The 12,562-nt window shown below is 51.1% G+C and overlaps 1 protein-coding gene across 1 annotated transcript in view; it reads left to right on the forward strand.

Moving 5' to 3' along the window:
• LOC141270515 (uncharacterized) overlaps positions 1 to 12,562 on the forward strand; it is a 345,167-nt gene that overhangs the window by 120,488 nt on the left and 212,117 nt on the right. The window lies entirely within an intron of this gene.

A 12,562-nucleotide genomic window follows, 5' to 3' on the forward strand; every position in this document is an offset into this window, starting at 1 on the left:
TTAGCACATGGTTATTCATTTCTAATGCTTGCGGATAGAAACACCCTAGGCTGGGTACGTTGCCAAACAATATCTCATATGGAGAGAGTCCAGTCTTTCTATTAGGCGTGTATCTTACTGAAAACAGAGCAAGCGGTAAACAGTCCGGCCATGGTTTTCCTGTCTCAGCCATGGCTTTCTGAATTTTTAATTTCAATGTCCCATTCAGTCTTTCCACTTTACCACTACTTTGTGGGTGATATGGGGTGTGGAATGCTTGTTGAATTCCTAGAGCTGACATGACTACATTCATTATTTCACCTGTGAAGTGTGTACCTCTGTCACTCTCAGTTACCTCTGGTACCCCATACCTGCAGACCACCTCCGCAAGCAGTTTCTTTGTGGTTGCCGCAGCCGTGGCTTTGGCAATCGGGAAAGCCTCTGGCCATCCTGAGAACAAATCAATACAGACCAACACATATTCCCATGATCCTGACTTTGGCAGCTGAATATAATCAATTTGCAGTCTCTGGAATGGATAGAGGGGCCGGGGGGGGTGTTTGGGTGGTGTTTTAACTACTCTACCCTGATTATGTGTAGCACATATCATGCACCCTTGTACCAGGTTTTCAATACAGGTGAAGAATCCTGGTGCCACCCAATGTTTCTGCATCACACTCATCACAGCTGTTTTAGATTGGTGTACCGGCCCATGTAGCATCTGGGCAGCCGCTGGGTACAGTGCCCTTGGAAGGCATCGTCGTGTCCCTTTCCCCCATACCCCATTTGCTTCATTCAGGCATGCACCTTCCTTTAACCACTTATCAACCTCCTCCTTTTGAGCCTGAGCCTGCATTTGGGATAAGATATCCTCCGACACAAAGGGGTTTTTAGGGGCACTTAACTGACGTACTGTTGACCCTTGTTGCGGCTTACAGGCTGCTGTTTTTGCCGCTGCATCTGCCATCGCGTTACCTCTGCTTACCTGGTCGGTGCGTCTGGTATGTGCTCTTATCTTTATGACAGCTACCTTTTTGGGTAGTTGTAGTGCATCAATTAACTGCTGGACCGCATCAGCATTCTTAATGGGGTGTCCTGCTGCCGTCAGGAAACCTCTTGACTTCCATATGGGACCAAAATCATGCGATATACCGAATGCGTACCTAGAATCTGTGTAAATGTTAACAATACTACCTTCCGCTAGTTTACAGACCTCGGTTAGGGCCCTAAGTTCAGCTTCTTGAGCCGATTGGTGTGGGAGCATTGGTTCTGCCTTGATTACTGCATTGAGGGAGACAACTGCATATCCAGTATGGAAAGTACCTGAATCGTCCTGATGACGGGATCCATCTACAAAAAATTCAAAATCTGCATTTTGTAATTCATGTTCAAATACAGTAGGTAAACCTGCCGTTTCTTGTGCCATTATTTGTACACAGTCATGAGGAACTTCCTCTCTTGGATCTTCCTTATAAAGCACAGTACCTGACCCCTCCTTTAGATCCGAGAGAGGTAACAAAGTTGCTGGGTTCAGGGTAGTACACCTCTGTAAAGAAACATTGGGAGGCATTAACAGTGCACATTGTAACCTGAGATGACGTGCTGCTGAGAGGTGAGCGGGTTGCACTTGGTTCAATATAGTGTAGACATCATGAGGTGTTAGAACGGTGAGCGGGTGGTCAAGAACAATGTCTGCGGATTTATGGAGTAATAGTCCAACAGCATGCAGAGCACGTACGCAGGATGGTGCACCTCTGGCTACCGCGTCTAATCTGCCACTAAAATAGGCAACAGGTCTCTGATTATCACCGTGTGTTTGAGTTAAAACTTCTGCTGCATGTCCAGCTTGTTCATGAAGGTACAGAGTAAATGGGAGCTCATAATTAGGGGTACCCAAAGCTGGAGCAGCCAAAATACGGTTTTTGAGAGAATAAAAACAGTCTATTGCCTCTGGTGTTAGTACAAAAGGTGTTGGAGTAAGACAGTCATAGAGGGGCTGCATCAAAATAGAGACGGCATGAATCCACTGTCTGCAATAGGAGACAAGTCCAAGAAAAGTTCTGAGGGCTGCAACATTAATGGGGACGGTGAATGCCTGTACTGCTTGTTTGCGTGCATTTGTTAAATGACGAGCTCCTGGTGTAATGCAATGTCCCAAAAAGGTGACTGAAGATTTACAAAACTGAAGCTTATCTTTCGATGCCTTGCAGCCAGAGTGATAAAGAAACAACATAAGCGATATAGTTGCACTATGACATTGTTTCCTGGAGGGGGCACAAATGAGCAGGTCATCGACATATTGCAAAACAACGATATGTGGTTCAGACCATCCCTCCAGTATTTCCTGCAGACTTGCAGTGTCATTGTGGGTGAATTCTGGGCACCCTGTGGCAACACTGTCCATGTATATTGACTACCCTGGAATGTGAAAGCAAACAGGTACTGGCAGTCAGGATGTAATGGTACACTGAAAAATGCATTTGCCAAATCGACCACTGAAAAGCAAAGAGAGTTAGAAGGTATCTGTGACAGAAGAGTATGCGGGTTGGGCACAACTGGTGTTAGAAGTTCAGTGGCTTTGTTAACCAACCGAAGGTCATGGACCTTTCTATATGCGGCTGGTTGTCCTGGCACGCTCTTTTTCTTTACTGGGAACAGGGGAGTGTTGCAAGGGGACTGGGTTTTGACTAGGACTCCCCTCTGTAGTAATTTTTGGACTTGCTGGGCTATGGCATTCTCCTGAGCCGAGCTAAGGGGATACTGCTTCTGTTGAGGCAAAATTGCTCCTGGTTTTAATTTTACCATTACTGGTTGAACTCTTAACCTACCAACATCTGTTTTGTCTGAGGCCCAAAAATCATGTGACACAGCATGCTCCAATATCGGGGGAAACACATTTTTCTCTTCTATGCTGGCAATATCTAGTGACATAATTTTGCAAAGGGTACTTGGTTTTAAACCTGGGGTCATGGTGACAGTGCCATCGGGATGATACTCAATATGTGCTTGTAATTGGGACAACACATCATTTCCCAATAAATTACATTGGCCTCGGGGCGATACCATGAGCTGGCTATGTACAGTAGCTCCTTGAATTTGCAGGGGAATTCTCTTAGTGACAGGGAGCAGGACAGACGGGGAATTGAATGGGGTGGCAATGACATGATGTGAAAAATCAGTGTCAGTGTATGGCCAATCACCTTGCGTAATTACTAAATTGTCGGCCCCCGTTTCTACTTGGAAATCAATTTCATGTCCCCCTGGTAGGTTCACCTGCACTTTACAACTGGGAGTTGGGGGTAAGGAGATGAGGGGGTTCATGTGCAAGCTACCCTCATCCTATGGGGGCGTTGTTTGGTCGGCTGGAGGACTCGTACTCTCAGCATTTGGATATGGGTTTGTCCTACAGTCCTTTCTAAAATGTCCTGGTTTTTACATCCGTAACACAGTTTCTGTCCTCCTCCTTCAGTCCGTCCTCTGCCTCTGTTGTTTCTGGGGGCCGTCTCTATTATATGTATTCTGGCAGCTCTTTTTGCCTGCGCTATGTCATGCTGTGCCCCCTGAGCTATTCTAGCTAAATCTTCTGCCTTCACTGATCTCCAGTCCGGTGTACTTGCTTTTACCTTCTCTGCAATCTCCTTCTTTAGTCCATTCATGAAAGCACTTGCTAATACCCTCTCACTAGTCTTATTTGCGGGATTGAACCCCATTTCTGACCAGGTTTTCATAGAAATAATCCTTAGGATCTTCCTCCTTCCCCTGCACTCTATCTTCTAGTGTAACTTGCTTTTCTGCTTGCCTGTCTTTACATGCTTTTACCAACGCTTTTACGTACAGAACCCCAGCTGCTGCATCATTAGCCTCCGCTACATCAGGGCCTGTTCTATTGTCATATTGTTTATAAGTTTCGTCCGTCAGTCTGTCATACCGAGCTTCATCTGCCAATTTCCCCTTAATTACCCCTTGCAGATCTATTCTAGTGGCATGGTACGTATCCTGTATGGTGGTGATCATTCTAGCGAAACCCATAGGGGACTGGGATTGGTCTGGCAGCTGGGAGATCAACGCCAACTGCTCTGAAGGACTCCATGGTCTATACATTAACATTGTGCGAGCTTCCTGACCTGGAACAACTGCGTCCCCCCCGCTGCTGCTGCTCCCGGTGCTCCTGGCACAACTACCGTCCTCATTGGGAATAGACTAGCTGGGTGGGGTCTCGGTCCTCCACATGCCACACAAATATCTACTGTCAAGGGGTTTTGCTGTCCACATCTGGGGCAAACCCAGCAATTGGGTTCCTGAGAATTCTGGTACTGGGTTGGGGGTGAGCTGGGTGACGTCAGGAGCGGACAGGGAGAAAAATCTGTCACTCCGGTTTTTGTCAGTCTGTAACGTCCGTCTCCTAATTCTTCAATCTTTCCTTCAAAATGAGCACATGCATTCATCCATACATCTAACAGACCCTTATCTTTCAGCCATCCATGATAGCAGTTAAAGAAGGATTTCCATTTTTCTCCATTCATCTCTCCATTCTCATTCATTCCCTCTTTACACAATATTTTGTCAATTCCAATCAGTGCCTGTTTCCCTTCTCTGCGTACCACTAAGTCTTTGGCTATAATGCCTTCCTTGGCATTTTGGTTCCCCATTTTTCGGTTCTCCTCACTTAGAGTAGACTCCTCAGTCACTTAGACAATGGTCACTTAGACAATGGGCCACAAAGGTTTCTGGACCATTCCACTACTAGCCTTCCAGGACTTATACGAGAACCAGAAAAACAGACCAAAAAACACCAATCCCGAGACACACCCACAACACAATCATCGGAGAGACCTTGAACTCTACTGCCACCTCTTGGAAGTAGCAATCCTAAAAGTCAATATTGACTTTTTAACAAACTAGAGTTCAAGTTCTCTTCCTCTCTGAAGAGACAATTTGCATATTTCCCAGAGGAGCATTGCGGCTTGAAAAGTCTCCTCATCTGACGTGCTTAGCATGTCGCTCTCCGCAAGGAGAAACGTTACTTCTTAGATAAGTTCATATTTTAGAACGGCATTGAGTTCACATGATACTACTGTAATATCAGGCTGTATTACTTTACTTGCTTTATATTCCATGGTTCCCCCTAATAGGAACCCTAGGGCTGAAGGTTTGACGTACGCATGTAAAGACAACCCTCAGTTAGGGACTTGCATTGGGATCTGCTTGTTTCGCAATTTCCTACAGTTCGATATATTCATAATCTATACTTCTTAGACACTGAGAGGTAGACGTTACTATCTACCGTCTATACTTCCTCTTTTCTCTTAATCTTTCTCTCCTCCCCTCCACTCTTTTTTTTCATATAATATGGCACAACTCAAAACTTGTTCATTAAGTGTCAGAGGACTTAATGTACCAGAGAAAGGAGCTCAAGTGTTTTATCATAGTCATAAACAGCACGTACATTTTCTCTTTCTTCAGGAGTCACACTTTAGAGGCGATCATATACCTCAGATTACTAATAGATATTATTCATCTTGGCGTCACAGTACAAATGCTGATTTGAAGTCTAAGGTGCTGAGTATAGGCCGGCACAGATCACTGCTGCATACTATTGTAGAAACACTGTCTGACACGGAGAGGAGGTTCGTGTTTGTTAAGATCTCGATATACTCCACAATTTTGACTTTGGCAAACTGCTATCTCCCTAATTGTGACCAAATTAAGACATGCCGTCATTACTTAAACAAACTAAATAGTTTTGGTGAGGACCTTATCATCATTGGAGGTGACTTTAATTTTGTCTTGGATCCTTCTTTAGACGCGTCCCGGGGCTGGAGTCACCAATCTAAATCAAAATCAAAATCTTTACTAAATGTGCTCTGGTTTCTCCAACTGGTCGATGTATGGAGGATACTACATCCAGACGTAAAAGATTATACGTATTATTTTCCTTTACACAATGCATATAGCCTGTAACGGGTCTGGGAGGCGGAACCTCTGAGCTACTATACAAGGGGGCGGTCCTTGTAAGGGAGCGGGTGGCGCCCAGGGAAGACGGGCAGGCAGTCACAGCAGGTGACCGGGACAGTCTCTGGGTGAACGGGCTGGAGGTCACGGCAAGTGACCGGGGCAGTCTCTGGATGAACGGGCAGGAGGTCACGGCAAGTGACCGGGGCAGTCTCTGGATGAACGGGCAGGAGGTCACGGCAAGTGACCGGGGCAGTCTCTGGATGAACGGGCAGGAGGTCACGGCAAGTGACCGGGGCAGTCTCTGGGTAAAGGGTAGGTACGACCTGTGATGGCTGAGCCTCCAGGTAGGCTAGCAGGCAGATGGTAGATGTGTGCTCCCAGGTGAACAAGCGAGAGTCTCTGGATAAACAGGTGGTCACAGCATGTGACGGCGGAGCCTCCAGGTAGGCCAACAGACAGGCAGCAGATGAGTGCTCCCAGGTGAGCGGGCAGGAGTCTCTGGAATGGCAGGTGGTCACAGCACGTGACGGCGGAGCCTCCAGGTAGGCCAACAGACAGGCAGCAGATGAGCGCTCCCAGGTGAACGGGCAGGAGTCTCTGGAATGGCAGGTGGTCACAGCACGTGACGGCGGAGCCTCCAGGTAGGCCAACTGACAGGCAGCAGATGAGCGCTCCCAGGTGAGCGGGCAAGAGTCTCTGGAATGGCAGGTGGTCACAGCACGTGACGGCGGAGCCTCCAGGTAGGCTAGCAGGCAGGTAGCAGATGTGCGCTCCCAGGTGAGCGGGCAAGCTGGTCCATAGACAGACTGACAGGAGTAGGAAGGCAGACCGTCGGACCTCAGGCTAGCAAGCAGGTAGGAGGAATGTCAGGCAGGAAACAGACAGCAAACTGGCAGGATTCTGGCAGGTAACTGGCAGGTAACTGGCAACGGGACCTGAGGGCTGAAGCAGAGTAGTGAACAGTGCAACAACATTGCTCGGGCACCTCCATTTTGGAGGAGGTGCCTTATATATGGTGAAGTCCTCCGGCCATTGGCCGGGGACTCCTTAGGATGGCGTGCGCGGCCCCTTTAAGAGGGAGGGAGCGCGCGCCCTAAGCACAGTGGCCGGGAAGGAGCGCGCGCTGCCAGCAGAGCGGGAGGAGGACGCCGGGCTCAGAGCAGAGGGGTGAGGGGAACAGCGTCCCTGCCTAGCAGAGGGCAGGGACGCCGGCGCTACAGTACCCCCCCTTTTAGGCCCCCCCCTTTTTAGGCCAGAGAGAAATTTAGCTAGGATGAGAGGGGCATGGATGTTCTCCCGGGGCTCCCACGTTCTCTCTTCAGGACCAAACCCCTTCCAATCTACTAGAAAAAAGGTCTTCCCTCTTACCCTTTTGGTGGCCAGAATGTTCTCTACCTCAAATTCGTTTTCAGCGGAAACCGGAGCAGGAGGCGTACCTGTAGACTTGGAAAAAGAGTTAAGTACCACAGGTTTGAGGAGAGATACATGGAAGGAGTTAGGGATCCGCAAGTTGGCCGGGAGTTTCAATTTATAGGCCACCGGGTTGATCTGACTGATGACCTCCAGAGGACCAATGAACCGAGGCCCTAACTTATAGGAAGGAATCTTGAGCCGGACATACTTGGACGAGAGCCAGACCTTATCCCCTGGACGGAATTGAGGAGGATCCAGACGTTTTTTGTCAGCATGTCTTTTCATACGCTCGGATGACAGAAGGAGTGCGGACCGGGTACTCTCCCATATGGAGGAAAATTTGTTAACAAGAGATTCCGCAGCCGGATTGTCCACCGAAGTGGAGACGGGAAATGGGATCCGAGGATGCTGACCGAAGACTACAAAAAACGGGGATTTGGAGGAAGATTCGCTCTCGTGATTGTTGTAAGAAAATTCGGCCCATGGCAGGAGATCCACCCAGTCTGAATGGTGGGCATTAACGAAGTGCCGGAGGTAACTGGTCAGGTTCTGATTGATCCGCTCCACTTGACCATTAGACTGTGGGTGGTAAGCGGAGGAGAAGTCCAGGGTGACATCTAGCAGTTTACAAGTGGCTCTCCAGAAGCGTGAGGTGAACTGTACCCCACGATCCGACACTATGTGGAGGGGCAGTCCATGAAGACGGAAGATGTGGCGGATAAAGTCTTTAGCCAGCTCGGGTGCAGACGGGAGGCCTGGCAGGGGAACGAAATGAGCCATCTTGGAAAAGCGGTCAGCGACCACCCAAATGACCGTACAACCGGCAGAGACGGGGAGATCAGTTATAAAGTCCATTGCTATATGCTGCCAGGGGGCAGCAGGTACTGGAAGCGGAAGGAGGCAACCGGCTGGCAGATGTCTCGGAACCTTGTTGCGGGCGCAGGACACACAGGCAGAAACAAAGTCTATTACGTCCTTGTGCAGGGTAGGCCACCAGTAGTGCCGGGTAATAAGCTGGAGGGTCTTTTTCTGACCGGCGTGGCCAGCTAGTTTAGACGAGTGACCCCAGTGAAGGATCTTCTCCCGATCAGGTACTGATATGAATGTCTTACCGGGAGGGAGACGATTTAGACTCACGGGAGCCACCTGCATTACTCTGGCGGGATCGATGATGTGTTTCGGTTCCTCCTCGAGATCAGACACCAGAAAGGATCGGGACAAGGCGTCCGCCTTGATGTTTTTGTCAGCCGGGCGAAAATGAAGAATAAAATCAAAGCGAGCAAAAAACAAGGACCACCGAGCTTGGCGCGGGTTAAGTCTCTGGGCATGCTGGAGGTAAGCCAAGTTCTTGTGGTCAGTGTAAATTATTACCGGGTGAAGAGCCCCTTCGAGCAGGTAACGCCACTCCTCCAATGCCAGCTTGATGGCCAATAACTCTCGATCTCCTATGGAATAGTTGCGCTCAGAAGAGGAGAAGAGTTTGGAGAAGAAGCCACAAGTTACCATTCTCCCGGAAGATGATTTTTGGGTAAGTACCGCTCCGGCTCCAGAGGAGGAGGCGTCAACCTCCAGGAAGAACTGCTTGTTGCCATCTGGGCGATGCAGCACCGGGGCGGAAGAGAAGGCCTGTTTTAGGGAAAGAAAGGCCTCCTCTGCTTCAGGCGGCCACTCTCTGGGATTAGTGCCCTTACGGGTGAGCGCGGAAATTGGGGCAGTCCGGGAAGAGAAGTGCGGTATGAAGAGGCGGTAGTACTTGGCGAAGCCCAGGAACCGCTGAATGGCCTTCAACCCCTCCGGTCGGGGCCATTTCTCGATGGCAGACAGTTTCTCTGGATCCATTCGTAGGCCGGTCTGAGAAATAATGTAGCCCAAAAACGGAAGCGAGGTCTGCTCAAAGAGGCACTTCTCATATTTAGCGAAGAGGTGATTCTGCCTGAGCCTGAGCAGGACCTGACGAACGTCCCTCCGGTGAGTCTGGAGATCCGGAGAGAAGACCAAGATGTCGTCCAGGTACACCACTACGCAGGAGTAGAGAAGGTCCCGGAAGATGTCATTGACCAACTCTTGAAAGACGGCAGGAGCGTTACAGAGACCAAAGGGCATTACCAGATATTCATAGTGGCCGTCCCGGGTGTTGAATGCAGTCTTCCATTCATCCCCTTGACGGATACGGACCAGGTTGTACGCCCCACGGAGGTCCAGTTTGATGAAGATTCTAGCCCCCCTCAGACGATCAAATAATTCTGGAATGAGCGGAAGGGGGTACTTATTCTTCACCGTGATCTGGTTAAGGCCTCTATAGTCTATACAGGAACGGAGAGAGCCGTCCTTCTTTTTTACAAAAAAGAAGCCTGCTCCCGCCGGGGAGGTAGTTTTCCGGATGAATCCCCTGGCCAAATTCTCCTCAATATATTCGGACATCGACCGGGTCTCGGCAGCGGACAATGGGTAAATACGCCCACGGGGAGGCGTAGTACCGGGTAACAGGTCGATAGGACAGTCGTATGGTCTATGAGGGGGTAATGTCTCTGCCTCCTTTTTATTAAAGACATCAGCAAATGACCAATAGGGAATCGGAAGTCCAGGTAGATTAGTTGGGGTAGGAGAAGGACGGGCGGGATGAACAGGAACCAAACAAGTCTTATGACAGTCCTGTCCCCAGCGAAGGACTTCTCCGGTCTGCCAGTCAAGCACGGGTGCATGTCTCTGGAGCCAAGGTAGACCTAGTAAGAGGGCGTGAGAGAGTCCAGGCAGAACATGAAAAGAGATGCTCTCAGAATGCAGCATTCCCACCTGCAGAGTTATGGATTCGGTGATGAGTTGGATGGGACGTGGTAAGAGGCCCCCATCCACAGCAGCGACAGATAAAGGTATAGCCAGAGGTTTGGTGGGAATGCGGTATTTTTCTACCAGGCCCTGTGAAATAAGATTCCCGGCCGCTCCAGAGTCAAGTTGGGCTAGTTCGAAATAACGATTCTCCCCGCAGATAATTGAGACTGACAGCAGCAGAGATGGAGAGGATTTATTCTTGTCTAGGTCGACCTCTCTGAGCGAACCTAGACACAGGCGTTTCCCAACCTCTCCGGGCAGGTACGGATCCGGTGCTCCTTACTGCCACAGTAGAAGCAGCTCCCCTCGGCACGGCGTAAGTCCTGACGGGTTTTGACCATTTTGGTCTGGTCGACCTGCATAGGCTCAGGAGAGTGTACCTGGGGAGAAACGGAGGGAGTGACGGGTTTCTGAAAAGTAGGAGCTAGACGTGGAAACCTCCTCTCACGGGTGACTTCTTTGGCACGCTCCTGGAACCGTAGGTCAATCCGGGTGGCAAGAGTTATTAGGTCATCGAGAGTGGTAGGAATGTCTCGACCGGCGAGTTCATCTTTAATACGGCCGGACAGACCCTCCCAGAAGACAGATACCAGAGCGTCGTTATCCCAGGCCAGCTCCGAGGCAAGGGTACGGAACCGTATGGCATATTGGACCACGGTGAGACTTCCCTGACGGAGGCGTAGCAGAGATGATGCGGATGAGGTCTTCCGTCCGGGTTCGTCGAAGACTTTCCGGAAAGCCGTGAGAAAGGCAGGCAAGTCGGACACCAGGGGGTCTCCTCTCTCCCATAGAGGATTTAGCCAGGCCAGGGCCTCCCCGGTGAGATGGGACATGATGAAGGCAATTTTGGCCCTGTCGGAGTTAAACTGGTGGGACAGGAGTTCAAAGTGCAGGGTGCACTGATTTATAAAGCCCCGAGCCTGAGCGGAGTCGCCTCCGAAGCGAGGAGGTGCAGAAAGCCGGGGTCCGGGATAGGATACCATAGTATTGGTGGGCAGCGGAGCTGCCGGATTGCGAGTCATGGCACTGGCGGTGGTTGCTGGTGGAGCAGTCAGAGTGTCCAGGCGAGTATTGACATTCCGCAGGTGACCCAGGATGGAATCCTGTTGGGACCTCTGACGGGACAGTTCATGACACAGGTCCGAGAGTGAGGGAGCTTGGGTGCCACCGGGTTCCATGGCCCGAGCAAACTGTAACGGGTCTGGGAGGCGGAACCTCTGAGCTACTATACAAGGGGGCGGTCCTTGTAAGGGAGCGGGTGGCGACCAGGGAAGACAGGCAGGCAGTCACAGCAGGTGACCGGGACAGTCTCTGGGTGAACGGGCTGGAGGTCACGGCAAGTGACCGGGGCAGTCTCTGGATGAACGGGCAGGAGGTCACGGCAAGTGACCGGGGCAGTCTCTGGATGAACGGGCAGGAGGTCACGGCAAGTGACCGGGGCAGTCTCTGGATGAACGGGCAGGAGGTCACGGCAAGTGACCGGGGCAGTCTCTGGATGAACGGGCAGGAGGTCACGGCAAGTGACCGGGACAGTCTCTGGGTGAACGGGCTGGAGGTCACGGCAAGTGACCGGGGCAGTCTCTGGATGAACGGGCAGGAGGTCACGGCAAGTGACCGGGGCAGTCTCTGGATGAACGGGCAGGAGGTCACGGCAAGTGACCGGGGCAGTCTCTGGATGAACGGGCAGGAGGTCACGGCAAGTGACCGGGGCAGTCTCTGGGTAAAGGGTAGGTACGACCTGTGATGGCTGAGCCTCCAGGTAGGCTAGCAGGCAGATGGTAGATGTGTGCTCCCAGGTGAGCAAGCGAGAGTCTCTGGATAAACGGGTGGTCACAGCATGTGACGGCGGAGCCTCCAGGTAGGCCAACAGACAGGCAGCAGATGAGCGCTCCCAGGTGAGCGGGCAGGAGTCTCTGGAATGGCAGGTGGTCACAGCACGTGACGGCGGAGCCTCCAGGTAGGCCAACAGACAGGCAGCAGATGAGCGCTCCCAGGTGAACGGGCAGGAGTCTCTGGAATGGCAGGTGGTCACAGCACGTGACGGCGGAGCCTCCAGGTAGGCCAACTGACAGGCAGCAGATGAGCGCTCCCAGGTGAGCGGGCAGGAGTCTCTGGAATGGCAGGTGGTCACAGCACGTGACGGCGGAGCCTCCAGGTAGGCTAGCAGGCAGGTAGCAGATGTGCGCTCCCAGGTGAGCGGGCAAGCTGGTCCATAGACAGACTGACAGGAGTAGGAAGGCAGACCGTCGGACCTCAGGCTAGCAAGCAGGTAGGAGGAATGTCAGGCAGGAAACAAACAGCAAACTGGCAGGATTCTGGCAGGTAACTGGCAACGGGACCTGAGGGCTGAAGCAGAGTAGTGAACAGTGCAACAACATTGCTCGGG

This window comes from Phyllobates terribilis, unplaced genomic scaffold (assembly GCF_046119375.1).
Source record: "Phyllobates terribilis strain yellow unplaced genomic scaffold, ASM4611937v1 Scaffold_5__5_contigs__length_657084704, whole genome shotgun sequence".
Taxonomy (NCBI): domain Eukaryota; kingdom Metazoa; phylum Chordata; class Amphibia; order Anura; family Dendrobatidae; genus Phyllobates; species Phyllobates terribilis.